The 25,134-nt window shown below is 42.0% G+C and overlaps 1 protein-coding gene across 6 annotated transcripts in view; it reads right to left on the minus strand.

Annotated features, from left to right (window-relative positions):
• The window catches only part of PBX1 (PBX homeobox 1), a 329,982-nt gene that overhangs the window by 253,115 nt on the left and 51,733 nt on the right, over positions 1 to 25,134 (minus strand). The window lies entirely within an intron of this gene.

Genomic DNA, 25,134 nt, shown 5'->3' on the forward strand with positions numbered 1-25,134 from the left:
ACGCAATCTATCTCTTAACACCATAGGGGGCATATGTATTCCCTTCTAAATATCTTTGCAGGATTTTAGAAAATTTTCCAAGCATCATTCAGATTCTACTCCAAATTCAGTGAGATCATCCAAAGCAAATAACCTTATTGGTATTTCATCATCATCTGAGTCCCTGCTAGAGAATTTTTCCCATCATTAAAATTAACAAGGTCCGTTTCCCAAGTTCAAGATACTGAGTACTCCTGTGGGTGGAGTTTTGTTTCTTAAATTGAGCTCCAGTTCTCTATGTGCAAAGTTATACTAAGCGTCATTTACTTTATTGCTACGTAATAAGACACCAAAATGAAAGTGCTAAGCTCTCCTCCTAACATATCCTACACTTCGGCAGCCACACTCAAATACACACAAACCACACATTTCCAACTCAGCCCCTGGTTTCTCTGCATTTGTGACCACAAAAGGAATCTTACTGCAGTTTAGAATCAATGGCTTGGCAGAAAAAACGTGTGCCTTCTAAGTGGCCCAGGATCTAGTGTTACAGCCAATTTGAGAAGAAAGCTACAGTCCTTCCTGGATGTCTGACAAAGCCATGGTGTCCACACATAAGGTAACCCAGGGTAAAAGGACCCAACCAGATGGGAGGATTTCTGTTCTCTTCTCTACAGTCAGCAAATAGGTGACTCAATAGCTAGAGCTGAATGTGGCTTTAGTCAACAGCCATAAAACATTCTAGTCTGACCAAAAAATCATGGGTAAACACTGTATCACCAAATAAAAGAGGTCCTCAACACTACAGCACTCATGAAAGGAAGGGGAGAGAGGATGAAAATAAAAAGCCAATTTCATACATGAGGTGGAAAGGAATTCTACAAGGGAACTATAAATACAAGATCCCACACACCAGCTTGAAACAAGCTGGCCTCATCCCTGATGTTCCAAGCTGAAATGAGATGTTTTCAAGATGGTCACAAAGAAAGGCAAGCAGTCACTCAGATCCACTCCCTCAGTCACCCTTTCAACTACCTTTCCTTAGTTAGCTCAACCAATTTTGTTTGCTCTTTTCCCCCCCATTTCTATAGGCCTGTGTTTCAGTAAAAATAAAATACAACTGTAACTGAGATCAAAAGGAAAAAGAGAGAGATAAAAAAAAAAAAAGACGCTAGGGGCTAAGACTGAAGCCTGGGAGGGGGTGCCCAGTGACTCCAGGCCACCAGATTTGTCAGAGCCCATTAGCCCAGGCAGGGAAGGGAGCTTACAGCTCCCACTGTTGGCTGATCAAAGTCCAATCAGAAAGTAAGGGAGGAACCCAGCCAGCCTCATGTGACCCAGCACAGGAAGCCAAGTCTAAAAAGAATAAGCTGTGCTTGTGAATAAGGTGCACCCAGACATCTTTACTGAGCATGTTAGAGAGAAAGAAGGTCAGGGGGAGAGGGAGAGAGAGAGAGAAGGAGTCTATTTGAAGCTGCATCCTAACGAACCTTAATAAGTTAATGCAGAAATCCTCCCAAGGAGTCTGGCTATAGGAGACACTGGTCTCGCCTGAATCAAAATCTGTTATGTTGTAACATAATAGATGTAAATTAAAACAGAAAATCTATCATGCCTCTAATGTACCCTGATAGCTGAGTGTGTGGATCCGTCCGAGGAGAGGCACCAGGAGGAAGGGTGATGTATGGACGAGCTGGATGGAGGGTGAAAAGCGTGGCGAGCCGCGCGGGAGAATGGTGCAGCCCGCTCGCGCTCTTCAGACCCAAGGGCAAGAGACGAATAAATGTTGATTAGTGTTGATTTTGTCCGACAAACGCCTGTCGAGTGACAGTTGGGCTAAGCTGCACTGAAAGAGAACCATTAATCTTGGTCTGGTTTAAGTAGAGTATATTAATTTGTGTCATTTTTACTAAGTCGTATGGAGAAAGGCCTCTTGCTGCTTTGCATATGACTGCTTTGGTGGTTCAGCCCAGTTCTCCTCCACACACTCCCCCCTTCCCCCACATACACCCCCCCAACACTTTTTAAAACAGATACCACGATGGCAGCGGTGGCAGCAGCAAATTCAAATGACACAGCAGGGGAGCAGGGGACTGAGAGCTCCTCTCTTGGATTAAGAAAATAAACTCCCAGGGTGTTGGCATAGCAACAGCATTTCAGATGAACTGCTATATATTCAGTGATTAATAAATTAACATTTTTTACAGTTGTTCCTCCCTTCCTCCCCACCCCCACCCTTGCTCTCACCCCCCCTCCCCCCACACACACTTCCACCTTCTCTAAGCTGCATCTCTGCCTCCTAGAAGGGGAAAGAAAGGAGGCTCAGGGTATTTGCATCCCCAGAGCTAACTCCTGTTCAGAGTTGCCATCTCTAAAGACAGATACCGCAGCGTCTTGTCACTTATGAAGACGTGAGGAGGCTGGGGGGCCAGGCGACAGACCCAGGCAGAGCAACGTTCAACAAGGCGCATGGAACACACTCCAAGGTAGGCTCCCACATGCAATGTTTGGGCCTTTCCAAGTCCTGACAGGCTAGGAAATAACTAACAGGTTTTGTTCTCCCCAAAAACACATACCTGGAAAAGGACCCTAAACAATATCCAACAGAGTCCTGACCTTCCACTCTAGCGCTGCATGAAAAGAAAGTTTGTGCCCCTAGGATGGCGGTAGTTACCTTAATAGGAAGCTGACACTTCCCTTTTTGAGCGGACAGTCATCCAACAGACAGTACAACAAATGTGGGCAATTTGTGTTCCAGAAACAGAACCCGATGGGCATCGTGAGAGGAAGGGAAGAACAAACAGACGTGAAGCACTGCTACAGCAGTCCAGGTCAGACAGTTTCAACAGTAGGTCAAGTTCAAAAAGTACTCTCTTTTCGAATCCTTTATGAAATACCATTTTTAAGGCATCACAAAGGAAGAGGGAAATGGTAACTCTTATTTCTTTACAGCTCTCACCTGCACCAGTGCTTTAGAATAATCATCAGTCCAAGGTATACCCCAGCAGGTGTGGAACCAGGCCAGGTCCTGCTGAAAACCAGCTGCACCAACCTCAGCCTCTTGGGTGACACCTGGCCACAACATCCCTGAAGGAGCCTCTGGTCGAATCTCCCTGATACCTACAACTATAGGTTCTAAGAAAGCAGAAGGAATATTCAGTGAGGAACTTAGAAGCTATCTCCGAAGCAGAAGAAAGAACAGACGTATTGTGTACAGGTCCAGAAGACAAAGCTCACACAGGTGGTGGTGAGCTGGCTCTCAAAGGCTACAGAGAGCTGAGGAACGGTTATCCAGGACTGTTACAAATGTGTTCCTTCTTTGGTTAAATGGAGATTAAATGATATAACCTTTTAGGTAGCTCAAGGCCAGTGCTGGAAAATGATGAAAATAAATACAATCCTACGAGGCTTAACATGTGCCAGGTGCTGTTTCAATGGCTTTAGGAATATTAACTATGAGAAAGATATCTATGAAACAGATACCACTGTTATCCTTCCTATCAAATAGATACTGAAGCAAAGAGAGGTTAAGCAATATGTCCAAGTCACCTAGCACATAAATGGCAGAGCTGGGATTCAAACCCTGGCTGTCAAGAGTCCAATACCAGGCTCTTACCTACTACACGATCACATCCTCCGTCAATTCCATTCAAATTCTACCAGATATAAGACACAATCCATGTTGGGACCCTTGAATAAGAACAAAATGGACCTGACAATGAAAATATTAATAATAGAAGATGATGTGACACTTAATAACATAAAAAGAGAAAAGGAGATGACTGAGAAAAACAATAAAAAGTCAGTCAACACCATTCATTTGAGGACATTCCACATAGAGAGTGTAGTACAGTGGATATGCACTCATGAAAACTGGTCCGGAGTCAAGCTATACCACTAACTAAGTGTATGAACTCAAGTGAGTTAACATCCACCCTGGGCTTTCTTCTCTGTAAAACAAACTGGTTGGGGATTTCTAAGTTTTCTTCTAGATCTATGTGAGCAGGTTGAAGGTCCAAACACCATAAAATCAATATTCCACTTTTTAGGTTATTCTCAGTCACCCAAATACTTCATTCTGTGCTTCCATTTCTCCCTTTCCACAACCGTCATGCTTGTGGAGAGCAGCAGTGAGTCCAGGTTGCTTGTTCCCTACACCATACACACCATATGGATCTAATGCATCCAGGCCACTGATTCTCCCCAGTCTCTTCATCATTAGAAAGGTCTTGTTGTAAGTGGGCTGGGATAGTTGATATAAAGCAATAAATTGAGAAAAAAGCTTAAACACAGGTCTTGAGCAGTGATGAATACCTAGTGGGCATTCTGCCTATTCTACACTAACTGGATATCTTTCATTCCCGAAATTATTTATGGATTATGAAAACCTATACACTCAAAGTCACAGAGTCTGGCTTTTCTCTCCCTCCCATGTTCAGCAGGAGAAAAGCTGTGCTATGAACGTGAGGACAGGTACACCAGGTCTCACTCTTCTCACAGCCACACCTGACTTCTTCCCTACCTCCCTCTGAAATCAGAATATCTGAGCTTTTAATTCCTTGGGAGTAATGGGTAGCATCACAGAGGGGAGAAAGAGCATAATGAAAATGAAGGGGGTGAGGGCAGTGGGGGCACTAAAGGATACTTCCCTTCTTTGTAAGTTCAACTCTGGTTCTGCCGAGTCAATGAGGTGCTGCCAGGGCTACTGATGCTGAGGCCATGGCAAGGTCCTATGGTTTCAGGGCAGAAGGGTACTAGGTCAGCCCCAAGTAATCATGGTGATAACCGTATCAGTATTTGTCCAGAGAGAGGGGTAGTGTGAAAGGAATCCCATTAAATCCAAGAGGACTCAGATAAAATGATGCTAAGGGTCAGACTGAATCTCACAACAGCCTGTGATTTGTGGCTTATGCCACTTCCCTAATTTGCCTCTCTCCGGCTGATGGTCCATGAAGGTGAGGGGGGTTACTGAGTGTTGCCCAGGCTCGGCTTATGGAACAAGCAAGTCACAACACTGATCGCCTGGTTCCTGACTGTGCTGCAGCCACACTGGCTTCCAAAATCCTGTTTTGAACTACGAAAACAGTCAAATGTGGAATCAAATCCATTTCCAATTCCTCGATTTGTATTATTTTCCTTCATTGGCTATGAATACTGATTTATCTCAGTGACTTCACATGCATCTTAATTGCTTTTCTCTTGTGTCTTCAAAGTGCAGCTGATGCAAGAGTCTGTCTACAACGACAATATGTCCTGTTTATATATTATCTATTGTGGACTGTAAACAGTAATGGCAGAGTCTGTCTTTTCTCTATCACACTTGTAAATATGCCCAGAGGCTAAGCAGCTTCTCCAATAAGTAAAATAAATAATGAATTAAGTAAGTGGACTTGTCACTCTCTGTGTGGAATATTTATGCTTTGCCCCTTATCTCAGTAAAAGGGTCAGCACAGAGTGATAGCGTTTACTCTCCTCTTTTATTTAATTTTTTTGTCCCCCTTCTGTAGCCCCCATGCTTTTATTACATGAATCTGAGAGCTATAGTTTCTAGCTTCTCTACATTGTTTACATCTAAAGACATTTAAGTTTGTTCATAAAGTACTCTGAAAATTGTAGAAAAAAAATTCTCTCTGCCACTAGGTTTATAAAACTACTTGTTTTATTTTAACCAGAACTTTCATCTAGCACTTAAGCCAGATGGAGGCTTTTAAAAGTTATATTTTTAAAAAAGTGTGGTAACAGCTATATACATTAATCTGAAAGAAAAAGAATAAGCAACTCTGGGTTTAATATATTTGCTTCTTCCTTCTTTCCCTCCCTACCCCTCAATTTCTGTCAGGTACCTACATCTCCCTGATGGAGCCCACGTGCTGCTATTTCATAATCCACTCGTCAGTGACATCAAACTACCCGGAAATCCGCTAGAGCAGACAAGGTGTCTTTATAGGAAGGTGAGACTCCCGGGCTTTTGTGTGATGATGCCAAATGCTTGCCATTCTTATTTTACTATGAGTTGTGGAGGAAGGAATTCAGCACATGATAAAAGCAAAGGATCCAAAGACTGCAAGAGAGTACTGCCAAGTATCTAGTGGGGGCAGTGTGACCAAGAGGAAAAGTTTTGTAGGTTTGTATCCAAGAAATCTAAGTTTTGTCACTTACTAGTCACAGGAGATTAGCCACTTTATTTATTCTCTCTGGGGCTCAGTTTCCTCATCTGTTAAATAGAAACAATAACTCTTTCAGGATCATTCAGTGTGCTTTGTACCGATAACCTCATTTCATCTGCTTTCTCTTTTCCCTAGTGTTTGGGAAACAGAAAAATGTATCACATGGAACATTATAGTGTCACTTGATTGACAGATGGATCAATGGAAAATCACTAATTATCATGGGCGACCTATATATAAAAACTGCCTATTCAAATACATGAGCACCATGCCCACAGGTCAGGGCTTCCCTGGTAGGTCAGAGGGCAAAAAATCTGTCTGCAATGCAGGAGACATGGGTTCGATTCCTGGGTCACAAAGATCCCCTGGAGAAGGAAATGGCAACCCACTCCAGTATTCTTGCCTGGAGAATTCCATGGTCAGAGGAGCCTGGGCTATAAGTCCATGGGGTAGCAAAGACTGACACAACTAGTGACTAACACACACACACATGCCTACAGGTCAGAAAACCCAGAAGATCTAAAAGAGACCTTTCTCCTAAAATGCCCCTTACCCCAGGCCTATAAAATACCTCAAACTTAAGAAAGTCAGAAAAGAAAAATATATTCAGGATCCTTCTTCACGTCATCCAAGAATAGATTCAACAAATCTTGCTTTCTTTGCCAAGACTCTCAGATTTGAAGTCTTTTCCCCAATCAGAGTCACTGATGTCCAGAAGCACCCCTACGTCGATCACAAGCACTAGCTTTCTTAATGACCTCATGAAAGAACATCAGAGCAAATTTCACATTGTCCTAGGGCCGTTTTATTCACCTTCCCGAAAAAGTGGGGTTTTTTTTTTTTGATAGCGTTTTTCATATCATCTGTGATTTTTGGCATACTCATTCACACTGTCTTTCAAAAAAGAAACAGTCAAAATATTGCCCATATAAAATATATAAATAGACGGAGTCATACATACAAGCATCCCAAATGTGGCTGAGATAACAGATTACAGGAACTACTACTTTCTATCAAGGAGTTGGCAAGCCAACCTTCTCATTGGGAAAAGAATTGAGAAATTTGGAGGCACAGCCTCACCACCTGTCTACTTCTGCCAAATGAACTCGCTACTACAGCTACCACCACATTTAACAGAAATGCTGAGGTGGCTTGATGGGAAACTTGGCCTGACAGTAAAACCTTTTGAATAATTTCTATGTTAAAGAATCAAGTAATCATGGCAAAGATGAAGTCCAGCTTGGGACCAGGAGACAGAGGTGTTCATCCCAGCTGGGCAAGTTTCCTACATGCTGAGTGACCTCAACAAGCCACATGGCCCTTTGCACCTCAGTTTCCTATAAATGCAATGAGTGGGCTGGACTTAATTCTAGGACTCCTATCCAACACTAACAGTCCATGAGTCAAGGAATGGGAAAATCTGCTGCAAGTAGACAACCTTAGAGAGAGAGAAGGAGGACCTAAAAATGCATATGGTAACTTGCAGAAAAGGTGCCTGGGAGGAACTCAGAAGACAACTTTGATAAGCAGAGGGCTCCATTCCTCCTTCCGTCTGGCCTCAGTATTTCCTAAGTAGCCAGCCACTTACACAGCTCCAAGTTTAACTCAAAATATTCAATGTTAACTTTTGATTTTTGGATCATGAGTGCCAGCTTCTTCACATTCCTTAGAGGACAGGTCCATGAAGACATGGAGAATGATTAATGTAGGAACAGCCACAGCAGTCAAATAAGCAAATATACTAAAGAGATACTAAGAGAATGAAAGCGACACTGATGACCAGGCTAAGGGCCCCAGCCCTGGCCCCGGCAGCATGTTGGAGGTCAACTCAAACAAGCACTGACTTCAAGAAGCTTGCAGGAGGACTGTCAGTCTGCTCCACCCTAAGCCATGATGGAACTGTTGCCATGGCAACAAAGGTACTTGAGAGGGACATGAGCAAAGGGAGACTTAAAAAGAAAAAGACAATATGTGGCCTAAACAAAAATATGTGACGGTGTAAGGGGTGCTGTAAAGCCTTTATGGCCACTTGTTAAGGAAGACCTGTATAGCTCACTCGTGAGTAATAAGGCGGTCAACCCAAACTAAGGCACTAAAAATTTTATAGCACCCCACATATCATATAGCTCTAGATAGATAGAAAAACAGAGTGATACATATATAAAGGATTTCTGCAGATACACTCACAAACACACAAGCAAATGTTGCTCTGATTCTGCAAATGCCATCTTCTAATAGAGTCGTTAAATTTACCAATATCCTTAATTTATTGGCTATCAAATTCCACATCCCACCAATTCAGTTCTTAAAAGGTTCAGAAAGCTCAGCTGCAATGAGAAGGAACAGTGATGGTTTCACAGGGATTAAGACCAACCAGGTGCATAAAGCTAGGAATCTCAGTTCTAGTGGTGACTTCACAACTAATTTATTATTTCACAGTTGGATTAACCATTTTCCTACTGCCATCAGGGATTGTCAAAGTGACTGTTTGGGACTTGAAGAGCAAGGACCATTGCAGCTCAGTGCAGAAGATAAGAGACCGCTATGCTCTGAGTCTATGTCCCTTACCTTACCCCCAGAAATATGCTCCTGAAGCACGGGCCATAAATTGATTTAGAGTCTTATTAGAAGACTATAGGACTAGAAGACTTAGCCATTAAAGCGAACCTATAGTAAACAATTTTAGAGAGGAATTTTAAAAACATTTTTGTAAAGTAAATGACTCCTTTCATTTCTTTTCTCCCAAATTTAGTTTTCCCAAATTTAGTTTTTTCAAGGTGAGGTGCACATAACCCTGGGGAACTCCATTGCACACTGTGTTAACAACAGACATCCCCCAAAAGCAATGAAGGTCCTACTTCTCAGTCACCTGAAATTAAAACAAGGACAGAAAGATGCCTTCTTGGAGCCTGTGCTCTATTTCTTGTAACTCCAGGCCACCAGTTTCAAATGCATGGTCCCAGCAGGAAACCAGCTTGCTTAGACTCAGAGCCCACCTCTAAGTACTTTTGCAGTGATATGTATGGATTAAAGTACTCCACACTCACTGGAGAAAAAAAACTATAAAGATGCAATGGATTGGTGTTATTATTTCTGAGTTGTGCTCAGTCGTGTCCAATTCTTTGTGACCCCACAGACTGCAGCCCATCGGGCTCCTCTCTCCATGGAATTTTCCAGGCAAGAATACTGAAGTGGGTTGCCATTTCCTACCCCAGGGATCTTCCTGACCCAGGGACCAAACTCACATTTCTTGCATCTCCTGCATTGGAAGGCAGATTCTTTACCACTGCGCCACCTGGGAAGCCCTATTATTATTTCTACTGAGCCATTTCTGAAGCACAGACACGGATACTTGCCTGGCTACTAAAGACAGACTAACACCCATCCCCTAACTAAAGGCCAAGTTCAGTCCCTTCAGTAGTCCAGGAAACATGAACAATCAAGTGGAGCATTCTCAAAATATCTTGTCCAACACAGTGGCTCCCTATCTCTTGGGACGTCCTTCAGGTAGAATATTATTTCTTTCTCTGCTATTCTGACTCTCCTGTCCTACTACTGAGGGTCCATTCTTGAGCTCCATCTGAGTCACCATGTGGGCTCAGCACTGCCATGGTAAGCCATGCTCTCTGAAGCAGGAGGCAACTCTCGCCAAACTGAACACCCAGAGGCTGCAGGTGACATGATGATCAGGCCAAGCAACTACCAGCTACACGTGTGTCCCAACACAATCCAAAATCAAAAAGTAATTTATAATAATGGAAGTTCAACGGCTTCCATTTTGTGAAGTGTTAAATGTGCCAAGAGGCTGAGTTAAAGCTCAGGCTAGGAAAGGAGACTATAAGTTATATTTCTTTAAAAAAAGAAAATTAGCAAATGGTTCATTTTACCTTAAGGGGGAAAAAAGGCATTTTCAATTAGGTGAGTGGAAGGACAAATGCTCCAAAGTGCATTCTGCTAAAGTTATAAGTGCTTTTGAAACCCCTCCTGTCAAAGCGTGAGTAACACAAGATTTAAGATGCCCAATTAATTTTTCCCAGCCACCAGCCAAAAGTAGATGCAGGAGGAGGTTAAAAGCTAAGTGTTTAATTAATATTAAATTTATAAGATTCTCTATCACTGAAAGCATTGTAAAATTGAAAAAGCAGTTAATTTTACGGTTGCTGTGTATTCCTCTGCTTTGATCTTTGATCTATGATATAAAATCACCAACTGTAAAGATTCCCCCGCTTTATTATACCTGTTTAATGGTGAGAAGGAAGAAAGAGAGGGGGAACCTACGGACATGAATGGGAGTGAGGTCCTGAAACTGGTCATTGGCATTCATCAGAAAGAAACCTAAACATGGAATATATTCAGGAAATAGCCTTTGACCAAGCCACAGAGGGAGGCAAGGCATACTCATCCCTCCCATTTTTCACACCTCATTTTTCTAGAGTACTAAGACCAACACAGCAGCCGGCTATCCCTGACTTCAGACAAAACACTGAAGCAGAATTAGGGAAGAACTTTCTGAAATTGAGAGTTGCCAAGGCTTAAACTGTTCATTGGAATCAACCACAACATTGCCTTTTCTACAGAGAGAAATTCTGAAATTAGAAAACTGCATCTGTCTTGAACAGCCTGTACAGAGATTTATTCCACCAAGGATTCCATCTACTCACCCACGTGGAGAAACCCAGGCCTGGACAAGGAACTCTCAGCCAGAGCAATGAGCCCTCCTTCATCAGGTTTACCAAAGCCCTACTGATAAAAGGACAAGGGGACAGGAATGCGAGGTGATGGGAGGGAAACCTGCCACCACAAAACCATCCTGAACAAGGTTTTCCCAGGGTTTCAAAACACCCAATTTCTGCCAATCAAGTCAGATATTTGGTCCCTTTATAAAAGACCAAGTTATGAATGCTTAAAGCTATAACGGGGAGAGGAAGTATGTACCCCTCAAATAAACCAAACATTTGGCCTGCAAAAACCCCCAAGGAAGGCCTTCAGCCTGTCCCCACTCAAAGTGGGTGGGTGGGAGGGGGGCAGCTGGAGGATGGGGTGACAGGGTCCAGGGAGGAACATGACTGGGAGGTGGAAGAAAAGAGAGCATTCCCTGCTCAACAAAACTTTGTATCCTAGCCCCTAAAGGAACAATGGGGGCACTTCCGACTCCTGGCCTTTTTCAATTCTGTTTCAAATCCAGAGACAAAGGCCTATTATACAGAATAGATTTTTACAGAAAGGCAGAAGGAGGGAGAGGGGGAAACAGGATAATTCATGTGAGGTGTTTTTTCTTTCTTTTTTTAATCCCATCAGGGATCTCATTATAATTTCATTATTAGCAGAAAAACCAAATAAGTGGCAAGAAAAAGAATCTCAGCTTAATATTAACACACACACACACACACACACACACATACATTCATACACACAAAGATGAAAGATCTTCTTAGCTTCAAAGCGGCTGCTAATTTTCCCAGCTTCAAACGACTCAGTGAGAAAGACACTGACAATGAATGTGCTTTTGCCACTGGCTCACTTATAAACTTTTTTTTCCCTTTCTGCCTCCCTCCTCAAAATTAGTTCTCATTTTTAACTGGAAACAAACATCAGATGTAATAACAGAATTCTGAGTTCATACATAATCTTCCTCTAGTGCTTTATCAATAAAAATATAGAGGAAATAGAAAAAGAAAATGAACAGAATGATGCTCAGCTGAAACCTGGGGATGCTGAAGTGGTGGAATGTACAAGGCTGCACGAGCACTGAAACCTTACATACAGAAAGCAGGAACTGTTATACCCAAGGCCTCAAAGGTGGGAATCCGTATCTCTGACGTCTGAATGCTGGCTACAGTCAAAGAGGGAGAGAAGACAGAACACAAGAGGAAAAAGAACACAAGTTTCTCAGAACACCAAAACCACACAGCATTTTTAGATTTTTTTTTACAAAAATTTGATTATTTTTTTATTGAAGTATAGTTGATTTATCACGTTGTATTAGCTTCAGATATATAGCACAATGATTCAAATACGTATACTTTTTTCAGATTCTTTTCCCTTATAGGTTATTACAAAACGTTGAGTATAGTTCCTTGTTCTGTACAGTAGGTCCTTGTTGATTATATGTTTTATACATAGTAACATGTATGCATTAAGTCCAAACTCCTAGTTTCCCCCTTCTCCTTTCCCCTTTGGTAACCGAAAGTTTCTTTTCTATGTTTGTGGGTCTATTTCTGTTTTGTAAAAAAGTTCATTTGTATCATTTTTTTTTTTTTAGATTCAGCATCTAAATGATACCACATGATATCTGTCTTTGTCTGGCTTACTTCACTTAGTATAATAACCACACAGTATTTTTGACTCACTGAATTCAAAAGGGAATTCCAGGTAGGTCTTCTCAGCACAATTCTCAAAAGACAACCACTAACTACTATGTCCCTTAAAAGACAAGTTCTCTCACCAGCAAGCATTTATCACAAGCACAGTGATGGGCAGTGCCTAAATTTAGAAGACTAAATGTCTCGATGTCAAAAGGGCACAATTTAATAAGTGTAGTGATACATTTTTCCTTCTTTCTTTTTACAATCAATCCTTTAGGTAACAAAGGGTAAGCCAAACGAAGACAACCTCAAATTTTAATATAAGCATCACTATGGGAAGCCATTCTGTCCCCAAGCCCATGTCCTAGGACCAACAAAGAGGAAGGTTATATGACGAAGCTTGAGCCAGTGAATAACACCTAACAGGGGTAGTGCTCAGTAAATAATAAAACCCAAACAAAGAAATCTATCCCTTTCCACATTCCTCAACAGTAATAGGGCATCCTGCCTTTGCAAGAATGGCCAAAGAAAAACCACAAACACACCTCATTGCCAATAACCTGAGAAAACACATTTCAAGAGTATAGAATTGGTGCCCAAAACACTAAGCTTCTTTGCCTCTATAGCTGTCTTTTTCCATGAGGAAGTTACAAACTTGAGACAAGTTCACACTGAATGTGTGCTTCTAAAAGCTTTCCCTGGTGGTGAAGTGGGATACTGCAAGCCTAGCTCTCTTAGGCATTTTCATTCTAGACCAAAAAATAAGAGAGAACAAGTTTTCAGAACTGACGTTCCCATGAGCTAGTGCCCAGTGTACACTGCTGGGCTCAAGCGTCTATGTGAGTCTCTGTTCTGGAATACTGGGTTGGCCAAGAAGTTTGTTTCCATTCTTCTGTAAACGGTATCTTTTTTTTTTTTTTTAGATTCTACATATGAGTGATATCATATGATATTTATCTGTCTGACTTACTTCACTTAGTATAATAATCTCTAGGTCCATCCATATTATTGTACATGGCAATATTTCTTTCTTTTTTATGACTGAGTAATATTCTATTGTTGGTATACATACAATAAAATATATTTCTATGTGTGTGTATATATATATATATATGTGTGTGTGTATGTGTGTGTGTCTATGTGTATGTATGTGTTACCAAAAGGGAAAAAGGGTGAGGGAGTGATAAATTAGGAGGTTCGGATTAACATACACATACTACATAAACTAGATAACCATTAAGGACTTATTGTATAACTATACTCAATATTTTACAATAACCTATAAGGGAAGGGAAGCACATCTGAAGTGTATTACCATATATGAACTGAACTGCTATTCTGTAGGTGGCACGAGTGGTAAAGAAACTGCTGCCAAAGCAGGAGACGCAAGAGATGCGGTTTGATATGTGGGTCAGGAAGATCCTCTGGAGGAGGAAATGGGAACCAACTCCAGCATTCTTGCCTGGAAAATTCCACGGACAGAGGAGCCTGGTGGGCTACCGTCCATGGGGTCACAAAGAATCGGGCACAAGTAGGCACACACACACCTGAAACTGATATTGTAAATCAACTATACTTCAGAAATAAATATACATACATAAAAAAAAAAATCTATATTGTTAAGTTGTGGCATAACATGTTCTGTAGGAAAATCATTCAATTCTGACTGTGGGGACTTTTCTACCCTATGGAACCACTGCATGTGTGCTCAGGCATGCCCAACTCTTTGCAACTCCATGGACTAGAGCCCGCCTGGCTTCTACTTCCAGATTTATAATAAGAGCCACTGGAGAAACAGGCAACACTTAGGTAGTTTTCACAAATACGCTTTCTAGAAGTAAAATAGTTGCCAAAAGTAAAAGCTATTTGCTGAAATTTTTATAAGCAGCTTTTCTCTCCTGATGGCTCAAATGGTAAAGAACCTGCCTGCAATGCAGGCAAACCAGATTTGATCCCTGGGTTGGGAAGCTCCCCTGGAGAAGGGAATGGTGACCTACTCCAGTATTCTTGCCTGGAGAATCCCATGAACAGAGGAGCCTGGCGGGCTACAGTCCATGGAGTCACAAAGAGTCAGATACAACCGAGCTACTCACTCTTGATGACAACAGGCTAGGCGAAAGTTCCCAACCTTTGTGACTTTTTCATGCCAGAAAATTGTAAGGACCACTACAATCCAGTCATTCTAATTCTAGCTTCTACAGCTGGACAAAAGATGCACATGACAAAAAGCCAATAGGAACTGAAAAGTGCTTTCTTACATGAACATGCATTTTATTAACCCCAATAGCATCTCATACATTTAAAGAATTTCAGTAGGTATATCTATATGTGTATCTGCGTGTAAGCACATGACATTGTTCTGTTTATAGACAATGCTTGGTATATGTAAGGATTTTCCAAACCTTTTCAAAAACTTCATGGCTCCCCCCCAGGGTCCATGGCCCACAAAATGGGAATCACTGTACTAGAGGAGAGAAGATTCCAGTTGAAGAAATATATGCCTCAAACCAATTCTTTCATTGAGAGAAAATGACATTCAAACAGCTGAACGATTTTACACACACCACTCCTAGTTTTACTCCTACCAACAGCATCAAAATGTTGATAGACACAATACAGACAATTTCCCAGTTTACATAGTTTTGATTGCTGGTTTATAACACAATAAAATTTCTCTTTGGTACAAGATCTGATCTTCTATCTACTGTATATACATTCCCTATTACAAATGCTAAGTAGGAGTATTGCAAAGAATAACATAATCAAAATAACATTTCTAACAAAGATTATGTGTATGATCAATAACAAGAGTAGCAACTGCTTAAGAAACATTAACAGAATTCTTTCTATCCAGTTAGCCCTAAGGTTTTAGGAAACAGTAGAAGGATGATAGGAAAGCAATAATCCATAAGAAGACTGACCTCCCCATAAATGGACATAGGCATTCCCACCCCCAGGACACACCTCCTTCCCTCCACCTCCCTTTCCAATTCCCACTCATCCATTCTCAGCTCCTGTTTGTCTCAGGCCACATGCAACTGGATTTGTCAAGCCCCCTTTTAACAACTTGTTGTCACAGTCCATTACCAAATTGCATATAGTTATATATTCCACTAATTAGGCTTCTAAAATATCATTAACATGTCTCTTGATCATTAGCATAACGTATGAGGCGTCCTCGTTAGGCACGACTCGAGTTTGTTAACGTGGTAATGAAAGGCACAAGGCAGCCTCGGCAGGAACCAAGACAAACAGAAGTGGGGACTATCCAGGCACTGATGCCAAGCCACAAAGATAAGGACGGAGACCTAGACAAAGGCAAAGAGGGAGAGGCAGAGAAATACACCCTAAAGAAAGCCTCACAAACTCAATGGCTCTGGCATTTAGATGGCTGTTTGGCAAGAAGATGAGGTTTAATGCACCCTTCGCAACTTGGAGGGAATTGAAAGCTGGCAAGGCTCTTAATCTGCCTAAGCAGAAGAAGCTTTTAAATTTCCTAGGCAGAAAGGAAACCAAGTATAGAAATCGCCTTTCCTCTGACCTAACACAGGGGTGCACCCACTTTCCCCATTCCTCTCCCACCTCCTCACCAGTCCTGGTTACTGCAAACTGCAAGCAGTCTATAAGAATGACCTGGGGGTGACATTTCTCTATTCTTCACCAGGCCCTTTATTAACACCCTGCTAGATGTCTCTTTCTATCCATACCCACTGCGTTAGTGGCAATCATCTTGTGTGTAATGGGGCAGGCCTTACCTCCGGAGATGATAGGCATGCTACGTGCAAAAGAGAGAAGAAGGAGAGTATTTAAAACATGGTAACTGTGTGTCTGTAAGAGGAGGGTGTGTCAGCATGTGTGTGAACCCACGCAGGCCACGTGCCAGACGTGGACAGTCATCTCAAACAGTCTGAGATGATGAAAATGTTTCTGAATGTTAGGACTCACAGGACAAAGACAGAATCAAGAACTTGGTTTAGAAAAGCGATAAGCATATGCTGGGTAGAGAATCAGAAGGAATTTGGAGAGATGAGCTAAGAGCATGTACAAATCAAGTGCCTAATTCATCCTGATCAAGGAAAAGCTTGGTCCATGTGAGTACACTTTGGTCACAGGCTGAGGGCATAGGAGGGCAACCTCAGAAACAACCAAGCAACTCTAACTCCTCTGGTCATGACTACATGAAAAAAAAACAATCAAGACCTTGGGAAGTCAAAGTCCCATCCATGTCCAGTACAGAAGCCTCTCTGGGCTACGATCTCCAAGTCTGAGATTTCATACAGATAAACTGAAACTCTCCAAAGCACTCGCAGTTCAGCAAAGAGAGAAGGGGGTCACAACGGCATGAGTTCAACAGAAGCAACAATGGGAACAGAAATCAAGATGTCTGACAACCCACTCACTGTTTTAAACCATCTCTTCCCAGTAGGATGCCTTTTCCTGTGCAGGGATCATTTCCATTGCAACCCTGCCTTCTAAGGCCACTTAAATGAGCACCCACTCAGCATTTACAAATATTAAAGTCAATGCCATGGGAGAAAAGAGACTGGGTAAGCTCAGAAGATACCTAAACAGAAGGTAGACTAATTGACATCTGAATGAGTGGCCTCAATAGAGTCTCAATGATTCCATGACTTGGTATGTCTAGACAACCAGGACACACTTAGTGTAGTAACTGTAAGTCAGCCAGTCATGTTTGTCTCTTTGCAACACCACAGACTGTAGCCCATCAGGCTCCTCTGTCCATGGAATTCTCCAGGCAAGAATACTGGAGTGGGCTGTCATTTCCTTCTTCAGGGTATGTTTCTGACCCAGGGATCAAACCTGGGCCTTCTACATTGCAGGAGGATTCTTTACCATCTGAGCCAGAAAGGGAGAATAAAAGTTAGCTGATCTTATTATAGACTACATTTGATATGAATGATGGGGGCCTTTTGCTTTAATCTGTGTGTGTGTGTGCGTGTGTTAGTTGCTCAGTCATGTCTGACTCTTTGCAACCCCACGGGCTATAGCCTGCCAAGACTCCTCTGTCCATGGAATTCTCCAGGCAAGAATACTGTGGGTAGCCATTCCATTCTCCAGGGCAACTTCCAACCCAGGGATTGAACCCAGGTCTCCTGCATTGCAGGCAGATTTTTTACCATCTGAGCCACCAGGGAAGCCCTTGCTTTAATTTATTTCATTCTTAAAGAAGACAGAAATAAAATGGTAGAAAACATCTAGCCAAATGCCTGTTCAAACATTCTACAGGAGTAATCCTCTGTGAGCTCTGTAATTCTTGCATTCCAGAGCCACAAAACCCTTTCTGATTAGGTATGTCCATCCATCCTTTTGTCAATGGAGCTGTTAAAAACCTCCATTGGCCAAATATGCACTTCGGGTGTAAAAGATTCTTAATTATGGCCAAATAGATGGAATGTACACCAAAAGGAATTCCAAATTCATGGTTATTTCTATTCAAAAGTCTTTTGTTGCTTGTGGAATGGCTAACTCAGGCAGCCCAAGACTGCAGAGCCTCTGACCTAAAACTGACTCTAGAGAACGGGTATTAAGCCAGTCAGCACCCCAAGGCCCAGACCCCAATTGTTCCTCCAGGCTGTCCTTTGCAATGTTTTCCCACATCTTTAGCAGTCAGGCAAATATCCATAATAGGTTTTGAAAACCAAATTCTTCCTCTCTGACTATAAAAGAAAAAGAAAGCAAAACATAAAAAGAGGACACTTGAAAAAACGGAAAAGATGAATTGAAAAGAAAAAAATTTCTTTGGATTTCCTCCCAAAATCTGAAGTCAATAATTACAAATCCAATCATGCATTCAGTAATCTCCTCTCCACCACCCCTGGTTTTAGGCTATGGGGATATAGTTGTGGACAAGTCCCTACTTCTTCTTAGGGGGATATGTATGGAAGGAAAACAATAAATAAACATAAACACACACACACACACACACACACAATCATGTATGCACAAACACAGGCAAGTATGTGAACTAGTAATAGAGCATAAAATGATAAGGATTACTTTTTAAAAAGAAAAATGCTATCATTTCTGCATGCCTACAATAATTAGAATTAGCTAGAATTCTACTAACAAAATAGAGCCTCTAAACGGTGACTTATGAGACTTGTGTCAATAAAATAAAAATAAATAGATCTGCTTCTCAAATGTTTAAATACAAACAGGTGTTTTTTAATTACTTGAATACAAATGTTTTTTTAAAAGGTAGTCTATGATTTTCTATAAAAGTTTGCCTAGATCTTTACAGTATGTATTTGATGGGCCTGCTTTATCAATGAAACAAAAGTGAACTTCAGCCACGTCTCTGCAATAGTTATCACAAATTCAAAATCAATAAAATCAGCCTTGGTGACATGTGGCCATGATAAAGAAAAAATAGTTCCTCTGTCCTCATCTTAATACCAGAAGTTCATGGAGAGAAGGCACCTCACCTCTGAGCCAAGTCAACTGTTCCACCTTCACTTCTCTGGGTGGTGCTCATGGTAGATGCCCCTCCCCCCACCCACCCCCTCTCACCCCATCTTGCTTTCCATCAACCAAGCACATACTTAGGTGGGAGGGAGCCCCAGGGAGAACTGGGACTTGTATCAGAGAAAGCAATTAGTGATAGGGAACATTACTGATAGGGAAAACAATATCCACATACCTGGCAGGATTGTGGTGAGAACTAACAGGGGTGTTAAAAAGCACCCTGTAAACTACAAAATCACATAAATAAAACTTACTGTGATCACCATGAAGCCAGAGGGGAGGAATGGCTAACAAAATACTGCAAAAAGCCATATTTCAGCAGAGCTTTCACTGAGGTGTGCTAGGCAACCACACTATTACTTCTGCAGAGTCTAGAAAACTTCCTGGTCTTATCTCTGCATCTAAAGCAGGATTTTCTTAAACTGACAAAATTAGAAGATCCATGGATGGTCTTTCAGGGGTTCCTTAGCTTCTTCAAATCACATGGAAAAAAAAAATATGTGTATGTAAGTTGATTTTCTGGGAGGAGGGCCATAGCTTTCATTGGACTGTAAAGAGACACATGACTCAGAATATGTGTCCTGCTCTTGCTGTAAGGGGAAGTATTTAAGGCTGTGTGCCAAGGATTAAGATCATGGAGGAGTTAATATTTCAAGAGTTTGAGAAAGCATCCACTGCTATGTCCAAGCCAGCTGGTCCTTCATGTCAATTTCCTCCCCTTGAGGACCCTCCTAAACCCACAGCCCCTTAACCGAATAATCTAGTAAGTCGCTGCTTGAAAGATATTGTAAATAGCTCCAACAGAGTACAGTTTGGGGCAGCTTCCAATTAGCCTTCACTTAACGGTCTTTTTTTCTCTGCCAAGTTTGTGCAGTGAGGATCCAAGGCCCCACCCTCTGCTTGGCTCAGAGTTTAAGGGCAGGGAAGAGTCAAGCTTGTGATCAAGCTGGTAGATGTCAGCTCAAAAGTGTCCATATGTCCTACCTAAAAGCCGAAGAAGGAAATTAAAAGGTGCTTGCAAAAGAGGTGTGCCCAGCAGTGTGGCAGCAAAGGGAGCTGGTGTCCCGTGAGTTTCTTTCGTTTCTCTCCCTCTAGCCTAACCCTAACTTACTTTCCCTGCTGCCACTTATACATCCATGATCATTTTACCCCTTTCTCTGCTCACCGGCTGATTATCTCCCCATTTCATTTGACTCTCAGTGGAGATATATCCCAGCTAAAAACAAAGCTGTGGCCAATTAAAAGGTAAGTGCCTCATGTTAAAAGCCAGAACACTATGCTTCAATATTCATAATTAGGTAGCTTTTGAATGATGGAAGAACAATGCATGTCCATATATGGGACTAATAAAGTACCTATATTTTGCAATCCAAATCAACCAACGTCTATCTGATTGCTAGGAATTACCTGCATCCCTATTGCTGGCTGGGAGCCTCAGTACTTCATAAATATTAGAGATGTAAAAGACCACGGAGTTCCTAATGTGTTTATTTCAGCATAATGAATTCTTCAGGCAAGTGATAGGATTACCGAAGCAGAGCTTGGTAAAAACCCTACTGATTTTGGCAGCTCTACTATTCTTCAGGAATAGCATATAAATATGACTGAGGGATAGAGCATGGCAATTATTCACTTAGACTTAACTTTTTAAGTAAAATCGGAGAAGGCAATGGCACCCCACTCCAGTACTCTTGCCTGGAAAATCCCATGGACGGAGGAGCCTGGTAGGCTACAGTCCATGGGGTCGCTAAGAGTCAGACACGACTGAGCGACTTCACTTTTACTTTTCCCTTTTATGCACTGGAGAAGGAAATGGCAACCCACTCCAGTATTCTTGCCTGGAGCATCCTAGGGACGGCGGAGCCTGGTGGGCTGCCGTCTATAGGGTCGCAAAGAGTCGGACACGACTGAAGCGACTTAGCAGTAGCAGCAGCAGTAGCAGTTTAAGTAAAATAAAACTTATCTTTCTATAATTTTCCAAATAATCAGCCCACCAAAATTGCCACTGGAGCTGAACAAAGTTAAACAGAGAGAAATGAAAGAGAAAGTGAGCACTGGAGTAGCAGGGCATCTTTGACAAGATTCATGTGCACTTCAGCATCCCCAGGAGAAGGTTAGGAGCTGGTGCTGATCACCTCGTGAGTTCCTCTAATGTAATGGTTATTCTCCCAATAGAAAGTCAATTTAGAATCTGTTCTTAGAACTTTTAAGGAATGCTTTCTAGTGTTTATTAACAATACTGCTAATTTGGGGGTGGGGAAAGTGATGAAGGGGGTTTTTCAGTCTAGCACAGAGAGTTAAGACAATGCTGCATTACAAACTGAAGCAACAGTGGTCAAAGAAATGCTAAGTTACTAAGCAATTCTTTTTCAAGAAAAGAATCAAGTATGAACATCTCTGCTCCCTGCAAATGCTCTGTCCACTGGGAGGCAGCATAGGCTGTTGGAAAGAGAAATGGGCCAGAGTCGAGAGATCAGGGTTCTAGTCCCTGCTGTGTCGCTGATGTGGTGTACCTGGTGTGGCCCGCAACAGAATTCCAGGTACACAATGAGTGCACGCTACAGGAAACGAGACAAGAGATGCAGATGCACTTCAGAAGTAAAGCTGTACCTGCTAAAAGGAGATCCACATGTACCCAGAAGCTTGGGGAATGTAGAAACTGATCTTTTCAACTGTAATTGGCTCTCCTCTGATGTGGGGAGACATCACTGCCACAGGGATTTAAAATAAACAGAACAATAGAGTAAACCCACTTTAGGACAATGTTTTCTAAAGGGTATTTCTAAGAATCCCAATCCAGGGAGAATGTCCCCAGCTCAAATAAATGCTGAAAAGCAATCTCACTATACCGTACACACCCCTCTGGATGATTTCCAACACCCATTACAACAAATATTAGCTCCATGGGGCACAGTAAGAGACACTGTTTGAATTGATTTTAAAAAAAAAAAAAATGGTAATAATACCTAGTTCCAAACTGGAAAGACAAGATTCTTGAATGACCAGTCATAGTCTTAGGTGGCTGGTCAAGTGGTTTCTACTATTTTATCCACAATCTCCTTCTTATTCTCCTAGATGAACCACATTCATTTGTGAGGCAGCTGGCCCAGGTGAAAGGTTAATTGCACGGCCATGAAACTCAGCCCAGCTAACAGACTCATATGGGGGTTGAATCTTGTCACCTTGGCCCCATTAGCTCTAACCAACTGAGCTGACCAGTCCCAGTCATTAGCCTTGGTTATAATCTCTCAGGGAAATAAAAGTTTAAACGCAACAACATATGGCCTATGGGCTTTAGCATATAAACTTAAGGAATTCCTAAATAATATTTTTTGAGATGAAGGTATGCTATTTCACTCATAACAGGAAAGAAACAGTCAAGGGGTAATATGATCTGACCTCTGGAACTGGACTCCAGGTGGGTTCAAATCCCAGTTCTCCCATTTAACAGCTGTATGACCTTGAGCAAATTACTTCACTTATTTGAATCTAGTCTCAAAATCTGTAAATTAGGATAAATATATTCCATTCCTCAAAGGATTATTAGGAGGATTATGTAAAGTGATCTGTCAATGTATTTACCACTGTACCTAGCACATGAGAAATATCAATATATATTAGTTAATCTTACTACTCTCAGAAGCACTAAATAATCTCAGAAAATGCAGCTCTCTCTCAAGTAAGCAGCAAGAAAATGCAATTTGGGATTTTTGTTTCTCCATTACATAAACTGTTTTTACCTTGTAATTTATCAGCAAATATGCCTCTTAAACCTGCGCTGAGAATTTCAGTGTGTGGTTGAGATGGCCTTGGTCAGGTTTTTGTCCTTGAGAACAGATTTTTAAATTAATAACTTAAGAAGCCATAAAATATGATTCAGCTAACTGAAACTCATTCTCCAGGTATACTCCCAGGAATATATTTCTCAAGGGAGATACACCCGATATAATGCTAAATTATTGCAAGGTATTATTATTTGCCCTAGCCTAGAATTTCCCAACATAGATCTGTAAATGGAGTTTCCTACCACATATCAGAGGAGTAAGAGGAAGGAAAAGGTTGGGAGGGAGTCCTGGAGGACAGAGGGGACAGCAGGAGGCTCAGAGCATGGACACGTGGACTCCAGGGGCAAGGCCCACAGCAGCAAGCCTCCTGAACTAAGCCCTGGTGACAACGTCAAGGACTGGCCTGGACGTGTTCACACACTGAATCACCCCAGGTTTGGAGAAGAGCCATTAGAAAGTTTACTGGGAGTGACAGAGCAGCAGCTCCGGAGGCCAAATATAGAAACAGAGTAAGACGGCCTTTCCAGCCCCATCCCACAGTTCACAAAACCATATTCCACACGACATATCCTCAGTCTGTCATCTCAGAAGACTCCAGTGAGAAAGATTTCCATGGTGCCCACCTGGAAGTCAACTCAGTCACCAAATAAAATAACCCTTTGCCTCCCTAGACTCCTGGCTCTCAAGCCCTGAGACCTTTCCAGGCATATCCAGCCCAGGCAAGCCAAATCCCAAAGTCAGTAGGGTGCTGCAGGCCCTCCCTCCCGCTCATTCTCCCACTTCACTTCTCCCCTCTTCTGACAGGTCATTTGTAACTGTCTCGCAGGTTTTATGCAGTTGTGGTGGGCACAATTAAATGCTGTTCCAACTAACAGAGTCCTTGTCCAGAAAACAAAAACCACACAAAAGTCAGTCTGGTGACCCTGGCCACGTCTAGCGACTGCCTCACATCACCACCTTGTCGATCCAATCAATGGTGTGGTGGTCGACTGTTACTAAAGCTGGATAAAAACAAATTGATCACGAAAGGTCAATCTGGTATCTAACATTTAGAAGGTTGGCATTTGAGCACTTGTCATCTGTGGGGAATCAACACCATATAAAATCAGCAATATGCCACCTTTACAGAGTCATTTGCCTGAAAGAAGGAAAAATTACTCCAGAAAAATAATGCTCTGTATATCAGTGCAGAGAAAATATGATATGGAGAAAAAAATAAGTTTTCTTTTTTAATGCCTTGTGATTATTTAGAAGATTATTCCAACCAGAAGTAGAAATAGAAACAAAGTAGTCCCAGGATAACCCAAAGATATTAATAAGAAATGAGTTTCAACTCTTTCATTTTCATACATAGTTACTACATGCAGAAATTGTGTGTATAAGCTCCCTTTGACTACCTGAGAAATATATAGTTTTGAGGAGTCCTCACTCTCCTACAATAAAGGGAAAAATTGAACAGGCTTACAGAGTTCAGCTGACACGCCAGCCTAAGCCGTCAACAGGCCATGCCCTACCAAACCCGTTTATCATTACCACATGCATTATATTAAGGCCCAATTTAGACCTGCAAGATGTGTGGGAAGCCCCTAGTTTTATGAGGGGGCTATATTTTAGAGGGTAAAAATGAAGACAGAACAAAGTGGAAGAAGTGACCCTTCGTCAATCCATCAGCAAAAATCAATGGCCGAGATAGGAATGTTGTAAGAGTCACAAGTCGACAGACACAGAGAGAATGAGGGAGGAGGGAGTGAGGGGGGAGTCAAGAGAAGAAAGTCAAACAAGAAACGAGCAACAGAAGAAGACAGGCTTCGAGGGGCTGACCTGACTGTGTGAACCTAGCATTCAGAAGGCAGCATGGTTAGGTGCTGGATCTGGAGACCAAGCCTTCATCATAAAATACGTCTGTGTCCTTGGTCAAGTCGCTTCATCACTCTTTGCATCACTTTACTCATGCATCCTCTAAATTTCTCTCCATTCTCTTTCCCCGGCCTTGCACACACAGGGAAGGCCCGATCATTGGAGGGCCTATGTACAGAAAAACAGAATTATATCTTGCTTCCTAGTATTGGCAAAGAATTGTGTTTGGTTTCTTCAATTCTATGCTCTGCCCCTCCCCCTGCCATTAGACATCCCACAGAAATATTCTAGGAAGGTCATTCCTGGGAGTGGATGGAGTTTACCTCTTGCAAAGCCAAGAGGCCATGCCAGGTCTTCCGAGGTTCTGGGAGCACCACCCTAGGCTCCAGGAGAAGAGAAAGAACTCCAAGGGGCACTCTAGCTGCAGCACCCCCAGTAAACAGCCCATGCTCTGGAGTCATCCCACCTCAGACTGACCCTAACATGCACTCTGATTTCTTTGTTTCTTCCCTAGGGCAACCTCACCAAACATGCAGGTGAGACAAAGGAATGTAT

Source organism: Giraffa tippelskirchi, chromosome 5 (genome assembly GCF_054371585.1).
Source record: "Giraffa tippelskirchi isolate mGirTip1 chromosome 5, T2T-mGirTip1v1.2.pri, whole genome shotgun sequence".
Classification (NCBI taxonomy): Eukaryota; Metazoa; Chordata; class Mammalia; order Artiodactyla; family Giraffidae; genus Giraffa; species Giraffa tippelskirchi.